At 46.7% G+C, this 27,117-nt stretch overlaps 1 protein-coding gene across 2 annotated transcripts in view; it reads right to left on the reverse strand.

The window, feature by feature from the left end:
* PRKCE (protein kinase C epsilon) overlaps positions 1 to 27,117 on the reverse strand; it is a 1,836,175-nt gene that overhangs the window by 235,154 nt on the left and 1,573,904 nt on the right. The window lies entirely within an intron of this gene.

Here is a 27,117-nt window from a genome sequence, read left to right on the forward strand (position 1 = left end):
TGGTGCCTGAACCTCGGTTATTAATTTACCATAAGGGCTGCATACCAGTCACTTATTAAATGTCAAGCCACAGTAAGAAATGGCTAGACTGACTGCACTAAAATGCTGGTCTAGCCATGCAATAACACTTATGATGCTTACTTTATTATAGATGCCCAGTAAAAAATGTCATGTCACAGTAGGAAATGACTACACTGGCTGTACTAAAGTGCCAGTCTAGCCACGTATAACACATGTCCTCCTTGATTTATCGTGTATGCCCATTAAAAAATATGTTTTAGTGCACACCCTCCTCACCAACCCACTATACTCCCCACCCATCCTCCCTCCTGACCCCTTTTAGCCTCAAGCACACACACATTCATACCCCATTCACTTGCTCATTTACCCACACCATTTACTTATGCGCGTGCGCCTTGCTGTGACCCTGTGGAACAAGCGCCCACGTTCCCTTTATGCCATTGACAATCATTTTTTGTTTCACCGCCATCTTAAGACTCTCCTATTTTAGCCTCTTTTTTCTTTCATGTCCTCTTAGCGTTGCTCTCTCCCATTAACGCCACGAAGCCTTCGGGTGATAGTGTGCTCTACAAGTAGAGTTGACATAACATAACAAACATTCACTCACTCATTCATTATACACTCACTTATACACACGAGCACCCAGCCAACCATACATCATACACTCACTCATTTACACACACATAACATAATGCATATACACACTTGGAAGCACGCACACATACATACATACATACAAACATACATCATGAACAAAAAAAGACACTCTTGCAGACATATTTACAAAATAAAATGTTCTTACTTTTTTGCCGAATCCGTTGCTCCATTAGCCTCACCTGCAGGCAGGCTTCCAGCTACCGTGCTGGACGCAGATAGGAACCAGGAAGCAGAGAGAGGTTTTGGTTCCTGTCATGTTTAGAACAAGGTAGTCTGAGGCCTCCATCTAGCCCCAACCGGAATGGTAACACATTTTTCTGAAGTCACTCTGACTTCAGAAAGAAATGATTTATTTTCTTGCTAAAAAAAAACAAAAAAACATTTGCAACAGAAATAACTTCTTTCTGAAGTCGTTGGTGGCCCCCACCTAGGACATGGTGCGGAGGGGACCCCACACCACGTGTGTTGCAAGGGCCCCCACTATTCCAATGCATGCTTCATGCAAAGCTTCACACATTAAAACTTTTTCAGAAGGGTCAGATGCGGCACCTCTCGAAGTGGATCCAAAAAGAAATCGCCCCTATTATGACCTCAATAGCCCATAAGTGCTTTGTGAATCAATATTTGTATCTCTACATTTCTGAGGTCAACAATTTCAAGTGAATATTTTCTATGAATAGTAGCACACTATGCAATGATGAAACATAAATACACTATCGGCCTCATTACGAGGGAGGAGACAGCCATGGTGCTACTAGCACCATGGCTACCCACTTAAAGCATTTCGGGTCTGGGACTTACCGGGTCATTCCAACCCTGGAGGACCTGGTAAGTCCCCATTCTGAGAACCTTTCCCCATTCGAGTCCCCATAGGTCTCAATGGGAATGGGGATGGAGCTAATAACGGCCCCGCTAATAGCAGGTCCGTTATTAGCTCCCTGGTCCCTTAGCGGCTCCCGCTAAAGGACCTCGTAATGCGGCGTAAGGGGTTAACGGCAACGGCACCCTTACCGTTGCCGTTAACCCCTTACCACCGACCTTGTAATGAGGCCCTATGTATTTAAAGTAATTTTTGAATGGTTGAAGGACCCCAGCTCATAAAATGGACTTGCTCAGGGAAATTCCTAAAATATGCTACACTGTGAAAGGCACTGGCATGCAACTGTCAATCTCACTATCTAAAGATTTGCTGCATTTAACCCTTCAACAAAACGGTATTATTTATCCGGATCCAACTACACTTCTGAAACTATTGAAAACTTAAAATGAAAACAACAAAAAATATTGTTGCAATTGATCAAACAAAAGATGAATAGTCTCATCGTGACCTGGCCGGGCAGAGCCGACCAGGACGGATTACTGTGAAATGATCGAAATAAAATTACCTACTGAGAAATGACTACATTTGTTTTGATCTAATTTTTTTTAATCATGCAGGGGGTGACCCCTGCTCCCCCCACTTCCTCCTTCCTTAACCGAGCCCCTTACCCCACCCACATCTATTTTTAATAAAAATGAACGAAAATACCTAATAAATTCGACCCAAAAAATTCGGCCATTTCTCATTAGGTTTTTTGGTATTTGATAATTTCTGCAGATACCGAACAGGACTGCATCAGTGCTCCACTGATGTGTATTCACATGGAGCAGATGTTTGCAATCTCTATCCACTAGGCGGATACTCTGACAAGATCACAGACTTGTGTGCATATGCACACAGGGTGTTGATCGGCAATGGTGGCGGGCATGTAAGAAACACACATGTCACAATTACCAGGGATCCTTAAGGACTCCACCTGCCTAGCGCACATGCTAAAGGGCAGGAACAATCCATAGGGATCCATGGCTTTCCATTTGCATTAAAAATATGATGACGTGGAGATGCATGCACATTCCCTGCATGTAGTGGAACACCCAATCATAATGGCACAGAGGCACTAAAACATGCATATAAGACTGTGGGCCTCATTACACGGATGGCGGAGAACCATGGCGCTATTAGCGCCATGGTTCATGGCGGTAAAATACCGGCACCGCCTTGGTGGAAAGGGGAATTACCGCCCCATTCCAAGGTTGGCGGGGCGGTAATTCCCCCTTCCACCATTGCCCTTCCCCATTCCCATTTTTGGCCCATAGTGCTCAATGGGAATGGGGAAGGCGCTAATTACGGTACCGCAAAATGCGGTACCGTAATTAGCTCCCTAGGTCCCTTTGCGGGTTGGTTTTTAACGCCTGCAAAAAGCAGGCATTAAATCCCCCAACCCGCAAAGGGACCTCGTAGTAAGGCGGTAAGGATTTACCGGTACCGGTATTTTACCGGTACCGGTAAATCCTTACCGCCATCCGTGTAATGAGGCCCTGTGTCTATCTTCTGAGCTCACCAAAAGGAGTCTGTACGTGTGCAAGTCAAAAGGAACTGATTGTGGTGCCAGAACAAAGATCTGCTCCAGATCCCACCGACGCACAAGAGGTCAGTGAAGAGGAGAGAGTGAGGAAAACTCTTTTTAATAGCTGCTCCTCGCGCTTCTAACCAGTGAACTGTGTCCTCTGGCAGAAAAAAACTCATTCTCTCCATTCCCAAAAATAAACACAAGAGCATTCTTTATAATATTTTTAACTTATGGCGAGTGTCCGGTTATTCCATCTGTACCATGGGGTTTAGGTCCCTGTGTCCAGATGAGTAATTATTCTATCAATCTATGCTTCAGCTGTTTTAATTGTGGTGCCAATTCCAAACCCTTACCTGCACTGTTAACACATTCCAAAACATGTTTCACATTTAGAAGTTGGAGCGTTGGCCTGTTTTTTGGAACCAAATCCGAATTCCCATGACTGAGCCAACTTTTTCAAATACTAAGAGTCTTTTTATTTTGTGTGCTGTTTTTCTAATTGAGCAATATTGTCCTCCAATTTAATTTGTTCTGCCAAATCATTCTATTTTTACGTCAAATAAATATAAATGCTTGGCCTGATTGCGAAAAGAGCCCTGTGCAAACGCCTTCAAGTTTAGGAGATACTCGAAGCACACAACTGAGGACAAAGGAAGTAAGAACCAAACAAAAAATGCGACTTTGAGGCAAAAAAACACACAAGACAGCAGAGCAAGAAGCATCAGGTATATATCACCATGACGAAAAGACTTCTGCCCTGTAGGAGTACAAGGATGAGTGGCTAAACGGCCTACTCAGCCAGGGTCGGACTGGGACAAGAAATAGGCCCGGACACCCCGAGAGAAAGTGGCCCACCCCTCACCTCAAAAGAGTGGCCCACCCCTCGCCTCACAACCTTTGACCATACAAGAATGGATCACCATATGTATCATTAATATCTGCGTGTATAGATCCATATTGTCAAATTACTGTGAATGCAAGAAGGCGTCCGAGGCCAAATGATAATATGTTATTGTATAGAACTTACGCTTAAGTTCTTTTTTATAGAACAAATATGCATAAAATATCAGCCAACCTGTGTTGGTACTCATTTATCGACCTCAGAAGGATGAAAGGCTGAGAAGGCCTTGCTGGGATTCGAACCTGCAACCTGCAGATCACACACACATCGCAGCAGCAAGCGTTCAACCCACTGAACTATGATATCAGCTATAGTAAAATGAGCAATTATTCTGTAGCGGATACTATTAAACTGGTAACTGAGATTTAACAGCAGACCAGTTAAGTTCATCTGCAGGTCTGGTGCAAAGTTAGCCACTTGTCAAGCCTGCATGAATCTATTTTCAGGCTTCAGAGGTTGGCAAAATAGGGAAAGCAGCGCACTCACAGGACATCCTAATGTTGTTTGCATACTCTGAGCACTCACCTCATACTGTATGAGGTAACGAGTGCTCAGAGTATGCAAACAAACATCCTGAACAGCATGCCAGGGAGATGGGAAAGATAGACAAATTACAACAAAGCATTCATTGTGGCACAATGAAGTCAATGGCCACTTGATGTGCTATGGTCAAATATTTCTACACTGTACAGAAGGCACAAGGATTTTGTCAAGTGACCGAGGACACTGAGATGGAATGTCTTGTGATGATCGTAACAGAGACAACGGCAGGAAAAAAAAACATGCTATTACTGCAACTTGCGAAAAGCAAAATACATAGTCCGAAATGTATGCTTATTCTACTCTAAAACTGGTCGTTTATCACTAATATCACTAATACATATTTATCACTAATACAACAGCACAGCCACTCCAGGGGGCAGGGCCATTCCATCCTCTGTCAAAACCAACTACTCTATGCCTATCACTAACAAATTAACCATGAAAAAAGGGTTCAATGAACTTTTGATCCAAGCCACCAGGGGAATGACTCCCTTAACCTGGTTAAACAATCCAGTCTTAGGTTGATTTAACAACTGTCTCTTGCAATATGGTCTGATTTACCAAATATGTTTAGACCTGGAGAATTACTTCCTTCTCCCGGTCTATCTGGGGAGTCTCTGGAGACTGTTAATTGATAGTCCTTTGAACAAGTCTTTAGAGGTCTCTTTACATCCTCGGAAGGGTTTGTGAACAACAGAGTTAAGACTTTATCAACCCTTGTTCTTATTGCTGGAGCTTTGTCAGGACTTTTTATATCTTGACTATTGGGAGATTACTCCCTGACAGTTCTTGGTCCTTTTGGTATCTTTCACATATCTTGGGTTTCCCACTGTGACAAGGGAGTTCACTCCCGAGGAACTCTTGAGATTTATGGTTTCTCGTGTCAGCACTGTGACAAGGGAGATTACTCCAGAGCAATACTTGACTCTTGAAGCTCTGTGTATCACTACTGTGATGAGGGAGATCACTCCAGAGGAACACTTGACTCTTGGTTCTTTGGGTATCACTACTGTGACGAGGGAGATCACTCCTGAGGAATACTTGACTCTTGGGGCTCCGTGGACCCCACACGGATTTCCCACAACTCTGGTTACCTGCATCTTCACTGGGGAGTGCTACCAGTTCTTCCTGGGGTTGCTGGTCACTGTTGGTTCTGAATGCGTTGAGTGCGTCTTCCTGTTTTTCTCCTCTCTGGTCTGTGCGCTCTGCTGAGTTGTGACTGCGGTGGCCTCAGGGTGTTTTATGGACCACATGGACCTCTTCGAAGAGGCCATGCCACTGCTGGATTCTCCCTGCTTCTGCAGCAAGTTGGGTTCCATCCGGCTCATATAATTCCTTTCGGCCTCTTCTTCAGAGACCGACAATATCTCGAAGCTTCGGGCAGCGTGGGTTTGAATTTCCCAGGCCCTGCAGGATGGACGCCAGCTTCCCTCACTGCTCTTCCTGCTCCCGTACACTCTTATTCCTTCCTCAATATTTACTTTATACTGCAGGGCCCGTCCCAGCGTAGCATCAATGTTTTTTGCCAAAGCCTTTGAAGTTATTTTCATGCCTCCTCGTGGCCACCTCATCACATTTCTTGGCTAATCCCTTCTACTGTTGTTCTGTATGTTTCTTTGGTTCTTCTTCGTGTCAGTACGATCTGGTCTTGCAGATGCAATAGTAGAGTCTTCACAACAACACACAGTAGTAGTTTCAGGTTGGGAGGGAGAAAGAGTCAACAGGGCCAACGCTTCTGGGAACAATGGCTTAGGGAGGTCTTTCACAGGACGGGAGTCCTTATCCCCATGATGGGAGTCTCGACCTGTGAGGTCCTCCTGCTTTTGCCCTCCCTAGGGGGTCTATTGGGCAGAGTCCTTACCTCCCTAGCCTCATAGGGAAGGGCTCCCCTCTGGGGAAAAGTGATGAGATCCCATGAATCATCTCACTGTTCATGCAGAGAACAGTTGAGTCAGTTTGAGACAATAGTTATTGCTGGTTAGGGATGGCGAGTGACTTTATGGTCCAGAAGTTCAAATCAAGGCCAGTCGGTTTGATGCAGCGTGCTTGGTGCTCCAATACAGGGTTTGCAGAAACCGCTGTTCAAGATTGGTTCGAGTAGGTTGTTAGAGTCAAACAAGTGATGGGCTCTGCTTGGCACAATGTTGCAGTGAGACAGTTTGACAGGTGCAATGCAACAGTAGTTCGAGTTCAATGGAGTGCCAAAAGCATCACAGGCAGTTCCCTCTGGTGAACACAGTTTGCATACAGTTCGATGCAGCAGAACAGGGAGATTTGGCGGATCTGGTCTTCAAGACGATGTGAGACACACTCCAGGGACTCTCGGACCGGTTGAGTCCAGGTTCTACACTCCCAGCCCAGGGAGGTTTGGTGCAAAGTGTCAAGTCCTGGTCCTCAGCAAGAATCACCCCCAATGTGCCCTGGGAGTGGATAAGGAGCAGAGCGTGCCTCTGAGTTGGACTGCTTCTTCGTCACCTCAATGGACGAGGGCTTTGGAAAGGTCAACTCTCCCAAAAGAGGTCCAAATGAATTCTTCCTTAAGTGTTTGTCTAAACGTGAATCGAAGAAAGAGTGGGAGACTCCCTCTTTATATGCAAAAGCCGTCCAGTGAATGGACTGAAGCAAGCCTGCTTTATGGGAGCAAATCCCTTTCGTTGAGACCAGTGGTCTTTGCCTTCTGACATCACACCCAAAGTGCTTTGGCTAAAGGAGGTGGAGGTGACAGGAAGGAAAGACAGATGTAGAGAGAAACAAGATGGTGAACTCGTCCTAAAACTATGCTGAGCTCCCTCTGTCCACAGTAACTCTGCCCTCTTCGCTTGCCCATAGCACCAAACGCATCTTGGTGTGAGGCTAGTCCTTTTGGGTTGGGTGTGTCCTTTGATTCTGTTTCCCAGGCCAGCTACTGCTGGGAGGCTGTCCTGCTAGTGAGAGGTGCAACCAGACCTCACAGAGTATCAAACGAGGCCCAGCAATTCAGCCTCTTGCCCTGCAGGCTGACAGGGTGAGGTTGTCTGACCAAAAAACACACAATCCTTCCACAGCTTGCCTGGGCTTACAGGGCTGACACATGTATGATATAAATCTGATGTGGCTTCTTACAGTCATCCACCATACCATAAACTCAGATATGGCTCTATGTTTAAAGATTAAACTGCCACCCAATATAGTAATTTCTCATGACTATGTAGTTTTGGAATAGAGGTGCAGACTTTATTGGGATGTCTGCTTCAACAAACCCCCTCCAACTCCTCGCCACTTCTCTTAGTTCTTTCACCTCTTGCAGTATCGGGAACTAGGCATGTTCTGGAATACTGATACAGTAAAGAATGTTTGCGGCAAAGCAGATAAAGTTAGTCCGATCCCGGAAGAGGGAGATCAATTGAAAGCCGTGTATTAAAGTGGGTCTCAGCCCGGCGGAGGGGGAGACTGGGTGAAGCGAAAATCACCTGAGAAGGTATTGTGTTAAAGTGGGCCTGAGCCCAGCGAAAGGAGTACCCAGGGTGAAGAGAAAGTCACAGAGAATGTATACATGTGAAATCCTACGAAGAAAGGAACTTTGATGTTTGTTGTGTTGCATCCGTCCCTCAAAAATAAGAGACTTTGAATAGCAAAGAGACTTTGGTACAGAAGACCCTGACGTTGAAGACTTGAACTGTATCCTCATGCTAGAGAAGCCAAAGACTGTTGTGAGCTCGAGTGTGCTGCATTCTCACTTGCTGAAAACGTGCAGAAGGGAAGCCAACGGCTTGAATATCCTGACGTATCATTTCTTGAACACTTTTTTTCTTTTACATAAACATTGTTTCCCACACTATTTGTATTTAGAGGTAAGGATTGGCAATAGGTTTATTAGTATAGGCCCTTTTATTTTGGAAAGACACTACTAGGACTGAATTATTATTATTTGATGGTCGTAGCTTGCTCACATCTTTAGATTTAGGATTAGATAGGTGCTTTTTCAAACCCAATTGAAGTTCAATAAACACCTGTAACGCTCACCTGATTCCCGCAGAGGCGCCGGTCTTGACTGGGTGAATGCCGTATCTTCAAAGGTGATGTGTAACACACGGTTGGCTCTTTGGGCTGGACCTCTGTGCACTGTATGTCTGACTCGAAGAGTAAGATGTCTGCAGATAGAAAATATGGGATTAATGAACTGGGGTTATTGGGTGCCTCTCTCCTCTTCCCTTTCTCTTCTCCTGTAGAACCCCAAAGGTTAACGCCCTAACCTTAGGTAAGTGAACGCTGAGCTCTCCATCTGCTTCGGGGCAGGGTGCCGTAACCAGTTTCTTCACTGGATAAGGGTGCAGGCCTCTTGACCTCAGAGGACTGCTGTCCGTCGTTAACTGCACGAACGGTAAGTTCTGGGCACTTCAAATGTCTTAAAAGTCTTTTGTAATGATATCTCTTGTTTTGCAGGGTTCCGGCGATGGCGGATGGCGGGCTGATGAGAGTTGAGGATCGAACCCGCGTGAAGAATAGAAGCGCCTGGAAGCACGTAAGTAAGCGCTTGTAGCCTGCTTCACGATGCGCACTAACTGTCCCTTTTATCTTGCAGGTACAAGTTCGGAGCTTTAGAGAAGCTGAAGGGTGCTGGAATACCCACTGGATTCGGCGTGGGAAGGAGTAATGGCACGTGAGTAATAAAGTTGCCCAATGTCTTTAAACGCACCTTCTTTTGTCTTTCAGATGCGGGATGCAGCGCCGAAGGCCTCCGGAGCGTGCGAAGAGCTGGTAAGCTTTTGTCTTTCAGATGCCGGAATGCAGTGCGAAGACCTCCGGAGCATGCGAAGAGTAGGTAAGCCTTTGTCTTTCAGATGCCGGAATGCAGCGCGAGGCGTTGGTGACAGCCGATGGACCAGGTAAGAGATGCGCTGCCACTGAAGACCGTAGTGCTAACCTGTTCTTTCTTTGTCTTTACAGGTGCTGCTGAAGACTGGATTCCAGGATGGTAAGCCTTTGTTCCCTTAGGCCCAGGATCAGAAGCAGAAGACACGATGAGCGTTCTGCTGCAGAGAATGCAGGATAACGCAAAGCAAGATTCATCCATCAGGTATGGTTTAAATAGCCTCCTGTAGTGCTTAGGTGTCACCTTCCACAGCCACGCCTAGGTAAGAAAAGAGTTCCTGCTTTCCAGAAGAGTTCCAGTGTTCTGAACCTAGGGAGTGGCTCCTGCCCCACCCAACAGGAAAAGCAGTCCCAAACAGAAGAGGATCAGGGGTTCAACTGGCAGGTAAGTAAGCAGCATGGTCTGCTGCAGGTAAGTCCACCCAAGCATTATGAGCCCGGCGCTTCCAGCGCTGGGACTGGGCATTTTTATGAGCCTGGTGCCACTGGCACCAGGACAGGGTCCAAAAGGTCCCAATTGGGACTGGCTGGCACTCGGAACCGGGGTTATGGGTCTGCTTCCAAGGGAGTCGGGCAAGTCCTGATCTTTTGGAAGCAGAGATCATGACAGCACCCCCCCTCAAGGCCCCTCCCAAACCGGGCTTCTCCGGGGGTTTGGGCTTGTTAGGAAATGTTCGATGAAATCTTTTGATTTGACGAGGCGCGTGGACATATTCTGCAGGTTCCCAGGATCTTTCTTGGGGACCGTAGCCTCTCCAGTCAATCAGGTAAAATAGTTTAGATTTGGAGATCTTGGAATCCAGGATGCTTTTGACTTCAAACTCGAGTTCTCCATCAACTAGAATAGGTTTTGGAGATGTAGTTAGTCGGGTTTGAGGTTGCACGGGTTTTAATAGAGAGACGTGGAAGACCGTATGTATCTTCATGTGAGGGGGCAAGTCCAACTTGACCGCTACTGGATTTACTATGATAGTGATGGAATAGGGACCAAGGTATCTTGGGTTGAATGTGCGTGGTCCTTTTAGAGGTAGATATTTGGTGGATAACCAGACTTGATCTCCTACTTGATATTGGGGGGCTTCCTTCCGATGTTGGTCTGCTCCTTTCTTGTATTGTTCTTTAGCCCTTTGAAGGTGAGAAACGGCTTCCTTAAAGGCTTGAGTGATTGTAGAATGCAGGTGGTCTACTGCTGGTGTTCCAAGATCTTGGAGTGGATCCAACTCCGAGGTTCGAGGGTGACTACCGTATAAAAGAAAAAACGGGGTCTTCCCAGTTCCCGAGTGGACAGAGTTATTGTAGGCATATTCGGCTATCCAAAGGATATCTTTCCAAGTTTTTTCAGTTTGTTGTAGCATGCAGCGCAAATACTGTTCCAGAGTTTGATTGGTCCTCTCGGTTTGTCCGTCGGTTTGAGGGTGGTGGCTGGTCGAACGTCTCACATCAATTTGAGCCGACCGACAGCAACTTCGCCAAAAATGAGAAATGAATTGACTACCTCGATCCGAAATTAGAACTGAAGGAAAACCGTGCAGTCGGACGATGTTTTCGAGAAATTCTCGGGCCAGAGTTGCTGCTGTTGGTAAGCCTTTGAGTGGAATGAAATGCACCATCTTGGAGAATAGGTCCACGATTACTAGGATCGTATTGTATCCGGAGCATGGAGGTAGATCGGTGATGAAGTCCATAGAAAGTGTATGCCAAGGGCGAGGCGGGATGTCAATAGGGCGTAAGAGGCCGGCTGGTTTTTCCTTTTGACTCTTGTTTTGGGCGCATACTCCACAGGACATTATAAAGTCTCTGATATCTTTTTTCCAAGACGGCCACCAGAAGTAGCGCTTGATCTTTTCCGAGGTCTTTGTCATACCGGGATGTCCTTCCATTAAAGAATCGTGATAACAAGAGATTACCTTTTTCTGTAAATCTGTGCTGGGCAGGTATAACCGTTCTTGGAAATATAATAGGTTGTCCTTCACCGTAAAGTCCTTTCCCTGCAGATGCCAATTCTGTATGTCTGCTGGAGTTACCAGTAGCCTGGCTTTATCCTTAACTTCCTCTATGGATTGTGTGGCGATTACACCTAGAATTCTTTGTTCGGGAATGATAGGTACAGGTTTAGGATTGATCAAATGTTCTTCCACTCCCATCCGAGAAAGGGCATCAGCTTTACCGTTTTTTGTACCAGGTCGATAGGTAATTATGAAGTCAAACTCGGCAAAGAATAGTGCCCAACGGAGTTGCCTAGAGGATTGAGCTTTTGCGGTTTTCAAATATTGCAGGTTTCGGTGATCTGTAATCACAGTAATGGTGTGTCGGGCCCCCAGAAGATAATGCCGCCAAGCCTTAAAGGCGGACTTGATAGCTAGAAGTTCCTTATCAGTAATAGTGTAATTGATTTCAGGAGGCGAGAATTTGCGGGACCAAAATGCCACGGGATGCAACTGATTGGTTACTGGGTCCTTTTGTGATAGAACTGCCCCCATGGCAAGGCTCGAAGCATCAGTTTCAACGATGTAGGGGAGTTCTGGGCGAGGATGTTTTAAGATCGGTGCAGAGATAAATCTAGTCTTCAAATTCTGGAAAGCTTGTTCCGCCTCGGTAGACCATTCAAAACGTTTGTTTTTCTTTAACAAGGCGGTGATGGGCTGGACTATTCGAGAGAATTCGGGGATAAACCTGCGGTAAAAGTTAGCGAAGCCTAACATGCTTTGAACACCTTTTACGGAGGATGGCGATGGCCATTTGAGAATTGCATCGACCTTCTTTGAATCCATACGCACTCCGCTAGGTGATAATATGAATCCCAAGAATTCAACTTCAGTCACGTTGAAAACACATTTTTCCAATTTAGCGAAAAGTTTGTGTTGACGCAATCTCTCGAGGACCATTTTCACGTGTTTCCGATGTTCAGTTTCCGATGAAGAATAAACGAGGATGTCGTCAATGTAAACAACAACACACACATCTATGAGCTCTCTGAGGACATCGTTCATAAAATATTGAAAGGCGGCCGGGGCATTGCAAAGTCCGAAGGGCATGACCTGATATTCAAATAGCCCATACTTGGTGCGGAAGGCCGTCTTCCATTCATCGCCCTCTTTTACTCGTACCAAGTGGTAGGCTCCTCTAAAGATCCAGCTTTGTATATATGCATGCTTTTCTGACTTGGTCCAGGAGTTCAGGGACCAAAGGTAACGGATATCTATTCTTAACAGTGATCTGGTTCAGGGCGCGATAATCTATACAAGTTCTAAGGTCCCCTTCTTTTTTTGGAACGAAGAACAAAGCTGAGGAAGCAGGGGACTTGGAAGGACGAATAAACCCATTTGCTAGGTATTGATCCAGGTATTGTCGGAGGTGTAGATTCTCAGGCTCGGTGAGGGCATAAATTCTACTACAAGGAGGAGTAGATCCAGGTATCAGGTCTATCTGGCAGTCATAAGACCTATGAGGAGGTAGAGAGTTAGCCTGATCCTTCCGGAAAACATCTTGGAATTCTAGGTATTCAAGAGGTAACTGGGGAGCCTCCGAGGAAATTGCTGCCAGTGCAACACCAGGTTGAGGGTGACAAGTAGAGACACATTCTGGAAACTGAACCGTTCTTGCTCGCCAATCGATCTGAGGATTGTGCTTCTCTAACCAAGGAATTCCTAGAATAATCTGGAACTGAGGGGCCTTGATCACATCGAACACGATCTTCTCATGGTGTCCATCTTGACTTACTAGCGTCACTTCTTGGGTGGTATGCGTTACTGGTCCGGAGGCTATCTCCGTACCATCCACCGTAGTAATGACGTCCTTTACAGCCTTTGGACAAAGAGTCAGATTCATCCTCAAAACCATTTCATGATCCACATAATTGCCGATGGCACCGCTGTCGACATAAGCTTCAATCACATGTAATCGATCCGGATGTTCAGGGCTAATGAGGACCATAGGTATCACGAAATGCGAGGTCACGGAACTGGTTTTAACGCTCGGCAAGAGGACCTCTATTCTTGTCGGGCGAGGTCGTTTCCCTGCTCAGAGTTTGTGACCCTGGTAACTGCAGCTCCTACTGCCTTCTTGGCTGATTGCACCGGACAGTCTCGAAGAAAGTGCCCCGAGTTTCCGTAATAGAGGCATAATTGCAGCTGTTTTCTCCTTTCCCGCTCCTTTTGTGTTAGTGGTCCTTTCAGGCCCCCTATTTGCATGGGTTCCCCGGAGTCTACTCCTTTGGTAGGAGTTGGTGGTTTGGAAAATACTCGAGCATCAAACTTGGAACGATCGGCCTTCCTGTTCTGCAGTCTGTGGTCAATTTGAACGACTAAGTCAATATAGTCCGAACAGTCTTGCGGGGGATTCACTACTTGGGCTAACACATCTTTGAGCTCTCCACGTAGACCTCTATAAAACAGCGTAATCCTTTTGTCCTCAGGCCATCGAGTTTCCACTATCAGTCTGTTGAAAGACGCAATATAAGCCAAAAGGTCTTGATTATCCTGTCGCAATGAAAGGAGCTCATTGTCCAAGGCCTGCCCCTGTGAATGTCTTGCAAACAGTTTTTCCATACTGAGCTGAAAAGCTTGAAAATCATGGAGAACCGGATCATCTTGATTAACTAGAGGGATCGACCAGTCTGCCGCATTGCCACTAAGGTACGAAAGCACGAAAGCTACCTTAGCTTGATCAGTTGGAAAGGCTGCTGGCCGGCATAAGAAGTGCAACCGGCACTGATTAATAAATACTGCAAACCTCTTTGGGTCACCAGAAAATCGTTCGGGCGGAGCCAGAGGTACATTCCCAGGTAGGTTGATCTGCACTGGGTTCGTAGAGGATGTTGAAGGAAGATTTGCCCCTGATGCGGGTAACGGAGTTTGTCCGGCTTGTGACTGTAGCAATTGTCTAGCGAGATTGTCTGTTCGCTCCTTGGAAATAATCAGTTCCCTTCTTAGAGCATTCGTTTCCTGACGGGCTGCATGCACTTCTGCTCTTAGTTCCCCAAGTAACTGGGCTAGCTGGTCGGTCTCCGAGGTTTCCATAGCGCCTGGGTGGGAGTTTTGCGGTAGGCTTTGCGTTCTGTAACGCTCACCTGATTCCCGCAGAGGCGCCGGTCTTGACTGGGTGAATGCCGTATCTTCAAAGGTGATGTGTAACACACGGTTGGCTCTTTGGGCTGGACCTCTGTGCACTGTATGTCTGACTCGAAGAGTAAGATGTCTGCAGATAGAAAATATGGGATTAATGAACTGGGGTTATTGGGTGCCTCTCTCCTCTTCCCTTTCTCTTCTCCTGTAGGACCCCAAAGGTTAACGCCCTCACCTTAGGTAAGTGAACGCCGAGCTCTCCATCTGCTTCGGGGCAGGGTGCCGTAACCAGTTTCTTCACTGGATAAGGGTGCAGGCCTCTTGACCTCAGAGGACTGCTGTCCGTCGTTAACTGCACGAACGGTAAGTTCTGGGCACTTCAAATGTCTTAAAAGTCTTTTGTAATGATATCTCTTGTTTTGCGGGTTTCCGGCGATGGCGGATGGCGGGCTGATGAGAGTTGAGGATCGAACCCGCGTGAGGAATAGAAGCGCCTGGAAGCACGTAAGTAAGCGCTTGTAGCCTGCTTCACGATGCGCACTAACTGTCCCTTTTATCTTGCAGGTACAAGTTCGGAGCTTTAGAGAAGCTGAAGGGTGCTGGAATACCCACTGGATTCGGCGTGGGAAGGAGTAATGGCACGTGAGTAATAAAGTTGCCCAATGTCTTTAAACGCACCTTCTTTTGTCTTTCAGATGCGGGATGCAGCGCCGAAGGCCTCCGGAGCGTGCGAAGAGCTGGTAAGCTATTGTCTTTCAGATGCCGGAATGCAGTGCGAAGACCTCCGGAGCATGCGAAGAGTAGGTAAGCCTTTGTCTTTCAGATGCCGGAATGCAGCGCGAGGCGTTGGTGACAGCCGATGGACCAGGTAAGAGATGCGCTGCCACTGAAGACCGTAGTGCTAACCTGTTCTTCCTTTGTCTTTACAGGTGCTGCTGAAGACTGGATTCCAGGATGGTAAGCCTTTGTTCCCTTAGGCCCAGGATCAGAAGCAGAAGACACGATGAGCGTTCTGCTGCAGAGAATGCAGAATAACGCAAAGCAAGATTCATCCATCGGGTGTGGTTTAAATAGCCTCCTGTAGTGCTTAGGTGTCTCCTTCCACAGCCACGCCTAGGTAAGAAAAGAGTTCCTGCTTTCCAGAAGAGTTCCAGTGTTCTGAACATAGGGAGTGGCTCCTGCCCCACCCAACAGGAAAAGTAGTCCCAAACAGAAAAGGATCAGGGGTTCAACTGGCAGGTAAGTAAGCAGCATGGTCTGCTGCAGGTAAGTCCACCCAAGCATTATGAGCCCGGCGCTTCCAGCGCTGGGACTGGGCATCTTTATGAGCCTGGTGCCACTGGCGCCAGGACAGGGTCCAAAAGGTCCCAATTGGGACTGGCTGGCACTCGGAACCGGGGTTATGGGTCTGCTTCCAAGGGAGTCGGGCAAGTCCTGATCTTTTGGAAGCAGAGATCATGACAACACCCTTGAACTGTGGTAATTTGTGTCTATCTTACTGTTTGATACCATGCATTCCTTATAGCTCTCTCCTCTCTTCAAGCGTCAATACCTGGGGCTCCTCCCTTCCCCCCAGGATATTTGCTTCCACTTTTTATCTATTTCCCAAACAGCGTTGTTTGTCAAGCTTTGCAGTAATTTCAGATATCTCCAATCCTTCTGACTTAATGTTCGACTTTCATACTTGTGACTTTGAGACTTTTCTCTCCTCCGAATACATTGTCCCGGCAGCCTTCCGCCTCTCCCGTTCTCCCTGGTACCTTTTCCAATGCTGTAGAACATAGCGGGGCTCGGCATGCACTCTGGTATTTGGCTTCTTGATTGCTCTTCATGGTGCTTAGCCTTACTGGTGCAGTGTTTTGGGCTCCTCTGACTTAGGATGCCATCTACATCCAGCTGATCATGGGAGTTGGCATGGTCCAAAAAGCTGTCTCCAGGTCATTTAGCTGATGTTCTGTCTGCTGGACAGTGTGCGATAATTTCTTGAAAGAACCTTTCAGTTCTTGTAGAGTAGATGCCATCTCCTTTTGAATAGATTTAAATAATTGAGGAATTCCTGCTTTAGTGGCTTGCTGCAAATTGGAATCCATTACAGGAGCCGGGTCTGTGGCTATCGGTCCAGATGCGGACGATTTGGAAGATTGCAGCAGGTCCTTGATGGAAGCCAGGTACTTGTCCTTGGAGGGCTTAATAGTCGGGTTTCACACTACACACCAGGTAAGATGGGTAAAACAACCCATAGTCCCACCAGAGGGAACCCCGAGAGGTTAGACGAGGCTCAACCAAGGGGGCAAAACTGAAACATACCACCTCAAAGAGAGCGTAGCACAAAGGCTCAGTCACTAGAGTCAGCAGGGTTCCAATGTAGGGTGAACAGGTCACTGGGGTGGTCCCAATGAACCCAAACAGCGCGCAGACCACCACCAGATGGAGCCCGCATGCCCCTAACACCAGCTAGCACCTCAATCCATAAAGGGCCAGTGGGCAGCCAAGACCCGGGGTGGGGGCAGCACAGAAAGTGAAGTGGCCGAGATGCTTCCAGGGGGGCCAATAGCCTCTGAATTAAAGTTCATCATTATTGGGTGGTAGAAGATGGCTTCCTGATATGAAAGTTTAGGCCATTGAGTGAATTTTAGCACACATGGTCCCCCTTCACTCCACGAACCTGGAATGTGCTCCTAGATCTCCCGGGTAAAGCTGCTCCATGTCCCAGTGGGAGAATGTATCAAAATCAATGTGGTACCTCTGGTTTGCCTCACAGCCCGAAGGTCAGGACCACTGATGGTGCAGTCACCAAAGCCGGCAAGCGGCTAGCATGCAGCGCAGAAATACCAAAATAGGATGCACGTCATCCCCATCCACAGCCTGCTCCTCTCCGCGCACATGGCGAGGATGACGTCCACAAAGAGAGACCCCTAGAACCTATGGGGATCCAACAGTGCTGCAGTCAGGCTTGGTCGGGCAGGCAGCAGGGGCACGCAAGCTTGCTCGCCCAGATGCAGGTCCTCCACAGGCTGTTAAATGAAGGCGGAGTGGAGCGGGATCAGATTCTGAAGTGGCGTGGCCATCTGGGATTGGCAGGCAGGCGGCGCTACAGACAGGGGACACCTCAGCTAGGCATAGTACAATCAGTGCAGCGATCGCGCTAAAAGTTCTATAAAATTAGCTCAGGCATCTCCGGTGTAAGAATCTGGTTGGAAAATGATGAATGCCTGGTCCGGGGCAGCACAGGACTACATGTTGCATGGCAGGGCTACAGAGCACTCAAGTCTCACGACTCCATTAGCCTCCAGCCAGGCCATGTCCCATATACATCTCTTTTTGAAGAGACAGCTCCTTTTCCATGGTATGACTATGTTGGTCCCACATTGGCTGAAGCCAAACATAAGGATGACTGATTAGTCTTCATAGCAGGTCGTCCCACATATGCAGATAGGTTATTTGGTCTAGGGAATTCCTCCCTGGAATGGTAGTCATTGTCCCCTGAGGGGAAGCCACTCTCATTTAGGTCCCACTTACCCAGAACCCTAGGGAGGGTCATGCAGAGCAGGATCATCTGCCTAGCCTCAAAGGCGGTGGCTGCCCCCTGGAGAGAAGGGACGAATACCCTTGATTTGTCAAAATAGGCTAAAATTCAGTAGCATACATAACAGTGGCCATTAATGAGAATAAGAAACCAATGATTGAAGAAATATTCAAAAAATAATGCCCCAGCAGATTCCCCAACTGTTAATCTGGCACTGATCAGCGTGTGGGCTATGCCAGCTTACAGAGTTTAAAATCAACAAAATGTGCACAGTATAAGGAGAGGCAAACAAATGGAGAAGAATGTAGTCAACAAGACCTGGAAAGAATTATTAAGAGCAAAAAAACAGAGACCACCAGCGGGCATGGACGAAATGGCTAGCTAACATGTCATATCCTTCGCATGTCAACATTAATGAGCAAATGGGGGACTCCCTCAGAGATTTTTCAGTAATCTAAATGCCACTGATGCATCGTGAGGATCCCAGTGCATGAGGTACTCACTTCATATCTGAGCTTTGGTCGTTGCAACACTGTGAAAACAAGCCAAAAGGCGAGAGATATAGGCCTCTGTCCAGTGATGTTGGACACAGGGCCGCTGAGTACACAGACAATGACGCAAAGCCGAATGCCTTGAGCGGCGTCCTGTAACAAGCAGCGCGGCAGGAGAAGCTTGCAGAAGTTAGCGCCAGAAACCTGACCGCACCACAATTTGAGGGATGAACAGAGGGCCCAGCAGCAGACTCGCCTTGCTGGAAAGCAGCTTCTGAGAGTAGAAAGCCAAACCAAAGATGACAATGAAAAGGGAAGGCGGCAAGAGAAAAGAGAATGGAGATGCCACCTCTTAGTGTTGAGGACAGAAGAGTGCACAGGATTCCTGCAACCTCACCGACATAGCCTGAATGAGAGATCAACCACAACACAGAGGACCATGGACAACTGTTGGGACACATCGGCGCATTTCACAAAGGCGAAGGCGAGTAGCATATCTTGAACGCATGAACGATATGAGCTCACTTGATGAACGCTACCAAGTACAGGTATGTCGCCTGATTGAAAGTTGAATCCTACAATCCTCGAGCCCGAGTTTAGCAATGACATGGGGAAGTGCCCTGGGTGCGTTGGAATAGTGGAAGGGCATTGCTGAGCATAAGTGCAATAATACACTGAAGAGGAATCATATTGATTTCTTGGAAAATACTGCACCATGCCCACACAGAAAGAATGGGTTCGGAAGGCTAGGGAACTTTATGAGTTGAGTGTTTCACTGTGATTCTGATGGAATCACACAATCATATTAACTTGGGCTGGTTATCATTCATACAACATCATAGACAAGAATCATAAAGGAGAAGAAAAACAAGACCAATGTAGAACGGTAGCCCTCCTACAGGACCAATGTAGAATGGTACCCCTCCTACAGGATCAATGGAGAACGGTACCCATCCTACAGGACCAATGTAGAATGGTACCCCTCCTACAGGACCAATGTAGAACGGTACTGCTACTACAGGACCAAGGTAGAACGGTACTCCTCCTATAGGACCAATGTAGAACGGTACCCCCCCTACAGGACCAATGTAGAACAGTATTCTCACTAATCGAATCTCAAATTTTCCACTGTGTCACCTTTGGCCAACCGATGTGCTTTAAGCTCAAGTTTAATTGGAGGTGCCCCCCCCCAAAAACAGTATTTTACTGAGATCATTTGAGTCAGTGTACATAAAACACATGATGCTATGGTTCAGTAAACTGTTGCAATTTCCTCTGCTATCAATACTTTCCCTCAGTGTGTGACTATCCGAGGCCACCCTGCACATACAGTGTGCCTGCATTTCCATATCAATGGCGGGGCAAGTGTTGATCGGAAGAATCCATTACAAACTTATGGGCTAGGAGTAGAAGCATCAATAAGCATGTGCTAGACCTACATACCCCATCAGAGCATAGTGGAGTGAAAGAAACTAGCTGAGTCATGAGAATGCCACGATTAGACTGCATTAGCACCCTGCAGGGGGGCGCCAGCCAATTTAGGAGGCTCAGAAAGCGGGCTGACCTGCCTGGTACAAGCCCACGTTCCCAGCTGACCGGGCAGCCAGCACCTCCTTCCCTTCCCCGCCCCCCTTCACCGTAGCACCTGTGTAGTTTCCTTCATACATGCACAGCAGATGGTTACTTTATTTTATGGTTCACTCAACTCATGCAGTTTGCAAGCATTACATTGCGGGAGGTGGCCGTGACTCCTGAGCAGTGACTCTGACACCTCTTCGTGGTATTTCGATCTCAGCCTTCGCCACCTTCTTGCCAGTGCCCTGACTGGCCTGGAAGGTGTCAATATACCTTCATTTCCCTTCATCCAACTCACCAACACCAGGGGTCATTTCAATTGCTGGCCTATTGCAGTGGGGGAGGAGGTATCTTAACCATCAATGGCCTCTACAAAAATGACGGACCACCAGCCAGGAAAGGCAGAAGTTTAGTAGAGTAATACTAGACGTTTCTATCATCTTTATTTTTGGGCGTGGTTAGTTGCTGCTACTCTAACCACACAAGCACTACAACAGTAGGCACTTTCATTGCTCTACCAAATGCATTATGGGACTGTAAGTCATAAATTGCATCTTATATAGATTTTCTCTAACAAACATTAGTGCATGCGTCAATCAAACCATGTGTTTGTTTAAGATGAAATATTATACTTTGTACAAGTGACCTTATGATTACTATTGTGCAGGTTTAACTGCAGGCCATAACAGTTCATATTAAAAGAAGAGGGTTTCAAGAAGAAGAACTCAGCCCGCAGGTCTCCTCCCTTGTTAAGTCATGTGTTCAAACTTCTACACTCCCAACTCCAGGCTCATGAAGCGTGCACAAGCATATATGAGCATTCAACTGGAGCAGTATTTCACTAGTGCTCACTATCATCTTTACGGGTAGAATTGTGTAGCTACTCTGGAGAACAGTAAACAATGCAACATATTGGGTATGGCTAAGGGTTTGCATATGGGCAGTGTGGTTTGCATCCAGCACCTCACTGTCGCGAGAGGGAGAGGTGCAGTTAGTTTACCTTTATACCTATTGATGATGGGGTGCGGGTAGAAGTGTATTGGAGGCATATCACCAAGCCAAAAGGTCTTTTATCATGGAAAAGTGTACATCCCCTGTCAGTCAATAATACAAATGTTGATTACAAGTACTGTATAATAGTACAGTATTACAGGCTGCAACTAGAGGCTCCCGTGGAACAAGGGTAATCTGAAATACCCGGGTGTAGCAACATGTTGCAACAAGTGGAGCAAGTCTCATATGATTTATAAGGGGGCATACTGCAAGCTGCAACTAGGGGTCCTTGTGAAACGAGGATAATCCGATATGCTACGGTGCGGAAACAGGATGCACCCATGGGGTCCCAGTGAAACACGTCTCATCATGTGATTTACAAGGAGCGCGTACCACAGACTGTATCTTGAGGTCCCTGTAGAAAAAGGTCCATGCCTGTTCTATGTAGGCATAAAAGGACTATATTGAATTACAGATTCCTATGGACTTTGCCACTTAAAGCCATGAACGTGCCATGCTCTGCTAATACACATGGTAAATAGCCTCTGGTAAAGAATGCTTGGCCTATTCATTCCAATCGCGATATCATCTTTGATGTCATAATGCATGGCGGGCGGCAAGTTCCGGTCTAGAGCATTTCGTTTGTTTGGAGGTTTTGCACTGTAACCATAACGACCATTCAACTGATGTTTTTTCACTGAATTTTAAAGGTTTTTATAGCAGAAGGAACACATATTTCTTATTTTCATAAAGTATTTTTAGTGCATGCGTGCCAGGTTACATATACTGCCAGGTTATTCTCTAACACTGTAAATATAGTACTTGCCAGAAATGGACAAATCCCATAATGAGGCCTCGGAACAGCTTTACATTACATTTCCTGCTTGTATTTGCTCTCCAGAAAATAAGTACTGTTTACAGAAAACACACCACAACTTGCGATAATCATGCTAAGAAAAAGGAATTGACTACACATGGGGTAAATAAAGTATACAACAACTGTTACTGTACATCTTAAAATAACAGCTGACCTAAAGAAATCCTTTCCTCCTGCATATCTGGGTGGTAAGCGCTTCATCCCAAACTCCATCAGTAGACAGGCGCAGTGATGGGGTCAGAGAGGGGTGCAAAATACTCCAAGCTATGCAAAACAATAAACTACTTGTGTTCTCCTGTTTAATATGTTTGTAAAATTCTATTTTGTAATGAATTGAAAAAGTTGATTAATTTCAGCTAAATTCAATAAAAAAATAAAAATAAAAATAAATAAATAAACTACTTTCTGGGCCCACAATAACAAGAGTTCCGAGCCAACTCGTTTCTAGTGATTTCAAGATGTCTCTGACTAATTGCTCCTCAAGCTGTGGAGGACAAACATTGCTAAGTGTCGCGTTCATCATCAAAGGAATCCACCAATGACTCTATTTGTCTGCATGCACACCTCGGCATCTTCATGGCACAGCCATTATGCAGCGCGCCAGATGAACATGTGGGAGGTGCTACCGCGGGAGCACCGCTTCTCCATGCTGGGCAACAAGGCCGCTCCTATGGATGGAGCTAGGAATAGGAATTTGAAGTTCAGGGCAGCCTAAGGCAGCCCTCAACATGCTGGTGATCTAAGCTAATCACATAGAGGCAGCCGTATTACTTGTCTAACTATGGCTGATATATGCTACCACACGTGCTTGCTATGATTCTGCCAGTACGACGTCCATTAATCGCCTGTTTTTTTTCTCGCCATTTTTTGACGGAAATGTTTAGCCGAAAAATATAATCGAAAAGTATATTTGGGGGATGAGGGGGGTCAGCACATATAAGGGGTAGGGTGGGTATAGTACATTTTTTATTCGGCAAAACATCTTCAGCATAAAAAGGTCAATAAAATGGGGGCGACTGTACATAGAAACGATTCTGCCATGGATTCATGCGTCATCTATTCAACTAGCGCTCTGCAACTGTTGCTATCCAAATGTTTTGGACTTCTGCTCCCAGCTGTCCCCAACAACACTGTCAAAGGCAGGGCTTTAAGTGAGCTGGGGCTAGCCAGGGCAGAGTCCTGGCATCCTTCAAATGTCTCCTTGAGGCAGGGTGCTACCAGGGCTTCTGCAGAGCACGATGAGTTCTACCCAGATGATTTTAGTCAAGAGTACTCATGTAAGTGTAGAAGGGCTTCCAGATGCCATGAAAGAAATGCATGCAGGGAAACTGTGTACCTACTAAAGAAGGACAGCCAGCAACTAACTTCCAAAGGGTAACTTTTCAGCAGAGGTATATATGAGTGGATATTTGCCAACACTTTGCTGGCAGGGTGTTATAATGCACACTGCCCGTTCTGCTTTTATTTATGTGCACAGAATGGTTGCAGGCGTGAATCACTGTCACAGATATGTCATATATAATAAGCATTGGCAATGCCAACAGTTTGGGCTTTTGTGTAGGCATGGTAAAGGCACTTGCCAGGCATAGCCATAGTGCTATTAACTGGCCATTGATGGTAGCGGGTTCAAAATGGTGCAAATACCTGGGCATCTAATAGCAGTGCCTGCACATGCCTAATACTTATACACAAGCCAAAACTGTTGGCTTTGCCAGGGCCTGTTTTTGACAGGACTTCAGTGAAGAACACACAGAGTGCTTATAAATCAAAGGATGTTTGCATAAGGTTTTTGGTTTTGAAAATGTTGTCCACCTATGTGGAATATGCTGCTCGTGATAGCTGCAGAGGAGAAATGCTTTCAAAGGTTTGCACATCAGGCATAAGAACCCCAGCTAGTAGTGTGAATCAAATGAACAGAAAATAGGCACGAACATCAATGCTCAGAGTGCGGGGTCTCAAAACTCGCAAGCAAACTCACTTGGGGAGAGGGGGTCTGGGATGCCGGATCAGAGGGTGGCTATGACATTACTGCCCGATCCCTCCATGGCAGACAGATACTTTGGAACTTCAGACAACAGGGGACGGATCACTGTCAATGTCATGCTTCCCCAATGGAAATTGTGGCACTCATGGAGACGCCATTGAATGGGTCGTTACGTTCTTGCAACGTTCCGCAGTGCGCGGTCTAGTGCTTTTTCAAGATGGCCGCCCACTCCTTATACTGGAGACGGTGCTGGCGTTCTTCGCGTTGCACCTTCGGTTCTTTCTCCGTGCTGCCAACGCTAGTGTATTTTCATTCTGTGAGCTAACGCTCCGCGTTATTTGCTTCTGACTTTCTCTCCCGCGACCGTCCCTTCGGTTGCTGCTCTGTCTTCATTACTTTCAACTACCTTGTTCTTACCTGTTTTTCTCCTGTTCCGCTCTCCTTCGTCCGTACACCCCGTGTATCGGAACTTCCTCTTCAGCTCCAGCTTCCTCGCTTCTTACCTTCTTGCCTCCCCTGACTATTCCGTTGGTTATATCCCCCGGCTGCTACCTCGTTGTCGGCAAAGGAGTGCGTCTGATTCCTCGAGGCTTCTCGTCCGGAACCCAGGCACTACACAAAGAGGGAAGTAGGTCTCCTTCCAAATCCCGCAATCCAGCAATCCCGCAAACCAGCAAGCCGGCAATCCAGAAATCCAGCAATTCAGCACAGGGTTTTTGCCGGGAGGCTTTTTTCCCTGTTGGAGGACGGTCTCCCTGCGGAGCCTCGCTCTCTGGGGGATTCTCTCCCCAACAGCGTGGCTTCCAGTGGAGACCGACCTTATTTACACGAGAAAAAGAAAACTAAAGAGCCTAAGGAAACACGCAGGAGAAGAAGGGCTACTCTACAGGAAGACGCCCACGAAGGCAAAGGTGAGGAGGAAGGGAGGAAGGATTTGGGTAGTTTTGACAGCGTGCAACGCCAGGAAGTATCAATGGCTTCGCTTGAACAATATCAAGAGCTAGTAGGGGCTATACAAAGTTTGACTGCAGAAGTACAGACACTTAAGAACGAAAACCAGATCTTACGTCAGCAAGTTAATACTCGTGATGATCATAGGAGAGATCTGCCTCCTCTCCCTCTACCTTTTGGTAATTACGATGGAAATCCAGGATCCCTAAGGGAATTTCTAGACTCTTGCATGATCTATTTTGTCTTCCGCCCAAGAGCTTTTGACTCCGACAGAGCAAAAGTGGGATTTCTTGTTTCAAATCTAGCTGGGAATGCCTTAGCTTGGGCAACCCCTCTTATAACCCAGTCTGACCCTGCTATTAATGACTATGCAGCATTTACACAATTGTTCAAGACACGATTTGAACAACCTGAGGTTCAGTTCTCATCCTATGAACAAATAATAGATCTCAAACAGGGTAGTCTGGATGTGCAAACATACGTCTCGTCCTTCACGAGACTCGCCGTAAACTCTGATTGGCCTGATTCTGCCAAACAAACCTTGTTTCGCCGAGGTTTAAATGATGAGATCAAGGACGAAATAGCCAGAACCGGAAGACCACCTTCTTTTCAGGATCTAGTGACTCTGGCTCTCCAAATCGAATTCCGGATAGGCGAAAGGAGGCAAGAACGCAGAAGAAATCCAGCAACACGGATGCCTATATTCCATCCACCTTCCCAGGATAGACATGCAGGTTCCCCTCAGGGAGAGGAACCTATGCAAATAGGGACCACACGAGGTCCGTTAACCTCGGATGAAAGAAGGAGGAGAAGAGACCTAGGTCTCTGTATGTATTGCGGTTCTCAAAGACATCTCTTACGCAACTGTCCAGAAGTACCTCCTCGACGACAGGGAAACGCTCCCCCCCGAACCTGAACAGGGGAAGGTCCGGGGAAAGAAGATCGACTCCCTGCGTAAATCACTTACCGGCGCCTTCCAATGACGATACTCGTCTGATGGTTTTTCCCGTTCAACTCACAAGCAGACATTCAGAACCATGGGAAGTAATTGCAATGTTGGATTGCGGTGCCGCTGGAAATTTTGTTGATATACAATGGGCAGAGAAGAACGGGCTACCCCTTCGCAAAAAATTACAGCCAGTACCCGTGGAAGGTGTAGATGGCCTTCCCTTATCCTCCGGACCCATCCAGTTTGAAACAGAGCCAGTCAGCATCAAGATATTTCAACACCAGGAGATGATGGTGTTTGACCTCATTCGTGCAGCTCATTTCCCCATCATTCTGGGGATCCCTTGGTTACGCCGCCATAATCCTACCATCAACTGGACAGCCAATACCATTCATTTCAAGTCCTCTTTCTGTGCCGAGAGCTGTTTTCAAGGACTTATTTCTCCGCCTCGATTAGATTCTGCACAGTCCTTGTCAGCAGCCTCTATTCACCCGATTCCGTCTCATTACTTGGAGTTCAGGGAAGTGTTTCTAGATCATCAGCCACATCTCCTTCCTCCTCACAGAAATGGAGATTGTGCCATTGAGACTGTACCAGGAGCACAAATCCCTTTTGGGCGGATGTTTCCTCTATCTTTGCCGGAACGTCAGGCTCTCAAAGAATACTTAGACAGTAACCTTCATAATGGACTCATTCAGGAATCGAAATCCCCAGCTGGAGCTTCATTGTTTTTCATCTCCAAAAAAGGAACCTCCGAACTTAGACCGTGCATTGACTATCGTGGTCTTAACCACGTAACAATCAAAGACCGGTATCCGATGCCTCTTATTAAGGAGGTCTTACAGGCAGTACAAGGAGCCACCATTTTTACAAAGCTGGACCTGAGGGGAGCGTACCATTTACTCAGGATCCGGGCTGGTGACGAGTGGAAGACCGCTTTTCGGACACCCTTAGGTCATTTTGAGTATAAGGTAATGCCTTTTGGGTTAGTAAACGCTCCTGCCATTTTTCAGCGTTTTATTGACAAGTTATTTTCGGATCTTCTCTTCTCCACTGTAGTGGTATACTTGGATGACATATTGGTGTATTCGAACTCGCCCAAAGAACATCACCATCATGTAAGGGAGGTGCTTCAAAGACTCCTGCAGAACCAATTATTTGTGAAACCAGAGAAGTGTATTTTTGACTCCTCTTCAGTGTCCTATCTTGGCTTTATCTTGACTAAGGAAGGAATACGTATGGATCCCGGGAAGATAAAAGCCATCTTACAATGGCCTACACCCAAGAACGTCAAGGACATTCAGCGGTTCTTGGGGTTAGCCAACTTTTACAGGCAATTCATTTC

The sequence above is a fragment of the Ambystoma mexicanum genome, chromosome 4q, assembly GCF_040938575.1.
Source record: "Ambystoma mexicanum isolate Mex_15411 chromosome 4q, UKY_AmexF1_1, whole genome shotgun sequence".
NCBI lineage: Eukaryota > Metazoa > Chordata > Amphibia > Caudata > Ambystomatidae > Ambystoma > Ambystoma mexicanum.